This window comes from Alligator sinensis, unplaced genomic scaffold (genome assembly GCF_000455745.1).
Source record: "Alligator sinensis unplaced genomic scaffold, ASM45574v1 scaffold1308_1, whole genome shotgun sequence".
NCBI lineage: Eukaryota > Metazoa > Chordata > Crocodylia > Alligatoridae > Alligator > Alligator sinensis.
Window position 1 is genome coordinate 1,202,952 of NW_005842416.1, and position 5,030 is coordinate 1,207,981.

Here is a 5,030-nt window from a genome sequence, read left to right on the forward strand (position 1 = left end):
TATTAAAATCTATTAAAATAACTTTGCATATGGGAGAATAGCTTGTTTTTTCTTTAAGGATGCTCAGGGCTGTTTGTGCTGGACTGGGAAGAGACAGACTGCTTAACCCCTTTGGAGGGGAACAGAGTCTCTGGCTCTGGCAAATGCTTTTACTGAAAAGACAGTGTCTGTTTTTCTGCTTGAAACTTTGGATTGTTCTAGGTCTTCTCTCTCAGGTGCAGAACTGGTTGCAACCTCCTTGAATCATGGTCATGGGGAACCAGGGAGTGAGAGGGACCAAAAGGCCAGGGTCTCAGAGTGGGAGGGAGCCTGGGGCACCCTTTTGCTCCACCATCCCAGGCATGGCTTCTATTTGGGGACACTCAGAGACCAAATAAAGCCAGAGTGGTCCTGAGCAAGCACCCCCTAGAAGGCAATCTGTGACAGGGGGCAAGATAATATTAGTTGATGTTCTGGTTTTGGATATTTGACTCTTGTTTGTAATCTTAGTGACATGGAAAATATCAAGTCTTAAGTGTCTTTGATCCTGGATTGGATATAGTTTGTTCTGGACCTCAACTGAGAATTTTTATTATTATATTTTTACTGAAAACAAAACATGGCAACTATTTGAAGCTGGCCAGAGATTTGGAATGTGATTACAGTTAATCCCAGGGGATATGGATCAGTGGGCAGAGTTCAGGTCATCTGATCAAAGGTATATGATAAAAGCAATTTATCAGAAGATTGTCATCACCATATATATATAGTAGGTATATGTTCATGAGTATAAAATATAGTTTGTTTTTTTTCTTTTTAATGACTCAATATTATTACATCAGGGTCTAATAAGTACAGCAAATTCTCCACCTTCCTCAGATTTTTTGTAGAAAGCCCTGGGCTGCACAGTAACAACCCTTTTCAACGGATTTTTATTCCACATGATTAAAGTTGTACAGTTTCAAGTTCAATCAACTGAAAAGCAGTGTATTCTCTCATCTGTGGTTACCCATATGTAAAGAAGCAAATAGCAGCCTTTGAAAGTACCTGACTTATCAATGAAAATAACAAATCTAGAGCCACACTGCTACTCCTAACTAAATATCAGTGTTCACTCATATTACAGTCTATTAAGTGCTTTCTTTGGAATGTGCATAGTATACTGTCACAACCCAGTGATTTTGGTGCCTCGGCACGATGGAATTTTCCCGCCACATGAGAGCCTCTTGCAAAGTAAAAGGTTTTCTGTTGCAGCAGAAAACCCCGGTGCAAGAGAGTTCCCGCCATTCAAATGCAAATTTGTGTCCTGCTATTGGCTAGTTCTAAATTATTCCTACGTGGCGGCTGGGAATTGGTTTGCTGGCCGTTTAAAATTTCGTGCGACTTCCGCCCAAGTCGGAGAACTTTGAGCACGCTGCAGAGTGCCTCTAAAGAGATCTGACTTGCGGCTGAGCTGATCGATAGACTGATCACCTATCGATCCTTCTTCCCGTCGCCAAGCGCAATCCCCGATGTACCCTTGTCCCGCCGGCTTGATTTGTGGACGGATGAGCTAGCCTGAGCCTTGCCAGCTGGAACAACTAACGTAGTTGTTCATACGACCGGACCGTCAGCGTCGCAGCTACAAGCGGCGTAAGTAAAGTTTTGCAACCAATTAAGCCTTGTCCGCCTCTCTATTCACCAGCCCGCCCAACGAACAAGTAATTATTAAATCACCTCGAGTCGGCTCTGGCCGTCCGAGACATATACAATGAGGTAAAACTATCCTCATAAGAAGTAATTGCAAAATAATTGATTCTTTAAGATTGACAGCACTCTTACCGTTTCTCCTGAATAACATATTGAATCAGAAAATGTCTGAAGTTTATGTTTTGTGGTAAGGGTGAAATTCTTGCTTTACTTATGAATGAACTGATCAATTGGAATACTTGTTCAAAAAAATTAGCTGAATCATTCTTGTGATCATTCAATCAAATTTAGGTGTACATTTGACTGTCTTGGGAATTACTAGTTAGTAAGCATATTGCTGTAATATCTAGGTGTTGATTCACACTGACATATCTCAAAATAATTAAGTAAGATCATAATAATAGCACAAATGTATTTCTAGGGAAGGAATACAATGCTTAGAAATGTCTTTAAAATGACCTTCAGGTCTCATTTACAGCCTGCTATGAGACCTTCAGGAGTATATGATTCACTTCCAACATGTTTAGAGATAAATTCATTCACAGATGATTTATCTAAAGAAAGTTTAAACTGAAACATTATCCTCTTTTTTCCCCAATTGTTTAAATAAATTCAGATCTTGATACTATAAAGGATATGTTCGCTGTTTATTTTCCTTATGTCTGGTGTACAGTCCTCAAGTAGAAATTCTGTAGCTCCAGACTTTTCTAACAAAATTAAGAAGTTAGTTTCCTTATTGAGCCCATCCATATTTAGATTGATTATACAAAACTTCTGTAGTCCTTAAACCACCCCCTTTTTTCTGCTTAATTCATTTGCATTTCTCACCCTTTTGCCAGCACTAGCTATATGAGTCTGTCCTTCATTCATTAGTGTTGCAGGACGTATGTGTTTTTATGCTCTATGATAGACATTTTGAGATGGTGGTTCAACTTGACCATATGCAGGGTTTGTGTTTTTTTCCCCACTCTGCTTATTCAAAGTCATTCTGTTACTCAAGTGCCTATCAATCTAGAGTATTTTGCAGTGGTAGCCTGAAGTATTGCAGTGTTGCTGCTGTAATATTTTTATAACAACTGCATAATAGCAATTTTCAAACTTTCCAGTGTGCAGACCATGCTTTTAAATCATTCAGTCTCGTGGTTCATCTCCCCTCCCATTTATGTCAACATAATGTCATCTTGATATAGCAACTGCTTACAGGGCAAAGTTGCATTTGGAAGCTATTTTAATATTTAGCTGTCTTTAATGCAGTAAAGAGAGCCATGTTGGTCTGAAGTTAAGCATTGTTGGTCTGAAGTTAAATAGAAGACAGGGTAGGGTGGCACCTCAAAGCTCCTATGTATGTGCAGGGAGCCTACTCCAATGCTCTGGAAATCCAGCGCATCAGAGCAGGTTCCGTTAATCCAATCTCCTGGAGCACAGAAATTGATGTGCTCTGGCAGCCTCGTGCATCATGTTTGTCAGCATCACCACACATGTCTGTGCTAGCAAAATGGTGGCGGGGCTCTTTGAAATAAAACACATCTAATGAGTTTTAGTTCAAAGTGTCCCGCCGCCATTTTTTTAGCATGGGGCCGCGTGGCAATGCTAATACATGTAATGCGCAAGGCTGCTGGAGCGTGTCAATCTCCGTGCTCTAGCAGACTTAATTAATTGAGTCTGCTTGGACACACTGGATTTCCAGCACATCGGAGCAGGCTTCCTGCATGTGTATAGGAGCCCTGAGGTGCCACCCTGTCCTGTCTTCTGTTTAACTTTAGACTAACAATGCTTAACTTCAGACCAACATGGCTAACTACCTCTCTTTACTGTATTAAAGACAGTTAAATATTAAAATAACTTCCAAATGCAACTTTTCCCTGTAAGCAGTTGTTATATCAAGATGACATTATGTTGACATGAATGGTTTCGCTAATTAAAGTGCCCTGCTTGCTCATTAAAGCATCTGGCACTGCTTCCGTGAGCACATGTAAAAGTGCCCTCAGAGACTAACTTTTTCAGAAAGACAAACTTTCATAGCCAACAACCTACTTTGTCAGATGCTGAGGAAGTAAATTCTTGCCTATGAAAGCTTACATGTTTCTGAACGAGTTAGTCTCAAGGTCCCATCCTGCCCTGCCTTCTTTCTTAATGTATTTTTTTTCTCTTTTTAAGCTAATTACACTTTTAGCCTTCATTTTTTTTCTCCCCCTCCCAACTGTTCTGTTGTTTTCTTTGGCATCTCCTTGTGGTTTGCTCCTGCTGTGTTCTTTTTTTCTCTCTTCTCCTCTTCTATGGACTTCCATGATACTTAACTCCTTTCTCTCATGCTTCACTCATTTACAATCATTGCTCCTTTGGATACTCCTCTCCCACTGTTGTCTTTACAGCCGGTGGAAGCCAGACATTTGGATGCTTAGCATCAAATTTGCATCTATCCCTCACCAAGAAAATGTACCTTCCAAATAGAACCAGTAAAAAGCAATATGAACATATGAATGGATTTAAAAAAATCCAGTTGGTCTGTCTAGTGGCCTATACTGTCTTTTCCAATGAACAAATTGGGTATCCTGTCTTTTCCAATGAACAGACAGGAGAACTAAGTAACACTTGGCTGTGTAAGTGGGATTACTCACAGAGTAATAGGCTACTGTAAGGAAGGACCATAACATTGTTTTGTATTGTTGCTCTGGGTTCTAAATTCTAATCCAGTTCTAAATTAATCTGGACCCATGCTTGATTTTAATGAGGAGGCACAGTTTGTTTAAAACTATTATTCAGCAGGCCTGTGCGAAGTGGCTAATATTCGCTTCGGATTCAGCTGATTTGGGAGATAGTGATTCAATTCAGTGATTCAAATCACTGTCCCAATTTGATTTGGTCGAATCTCTGGATCATCTAGGCCAGGCTCATCCCCAGCCTCTCTTCCAGCCCAGCAATGGCTGCTCCATCTGCCCCAGCTCCCGGCACTTATTAAAAAAAAAAAAAAAAAAAAAACATCCCCTGGGCCACCGGGTGCTGCCAGGCAGGGGGTGATCCCTACTGCCCCATGTTATGTGGGGAGCTCTGCACGAGCCCTATGACCTCCCCTCACTCCCTGAGCCCTCTCATGGGTGCCCTGCATGGGCCAGCTCTGGCCCTTTATGAAAAAAACCCCTGAAAACCCCCCGGGACTCACTGCTCCTGCCAATGGGGGGCAATCCCCCCTGCTCCCCTAATGCTCTGTACCATGTAGGGGGCTCTGCACAAGCCCCCAAAGCCCCCAGTCCTCTGGAGGAGCGGTGAATTTCTGTGGCTTTTCTCAATTTTTTTTTTTCCTTAAAGGGCCAAAGCTGGGCTGGGCGGGGCACTCATGGGGGGCTTGGGGGAGCAGGGGGCGG

General features: G+C 41.8%; 1 protein-coding gene across 1 annotated transcript in view; it reads left to right on the top strand.

Annotated features, from left to right (window-relative positions):
- Window positions 1-5,030, top strand: part of LOC102387461 (ERC protein 2) — a 500,449-nt gene that overhangs the window by 377,859 nt on the left and 117,560 nt on the right. The window lies entirely within an intron of this gene.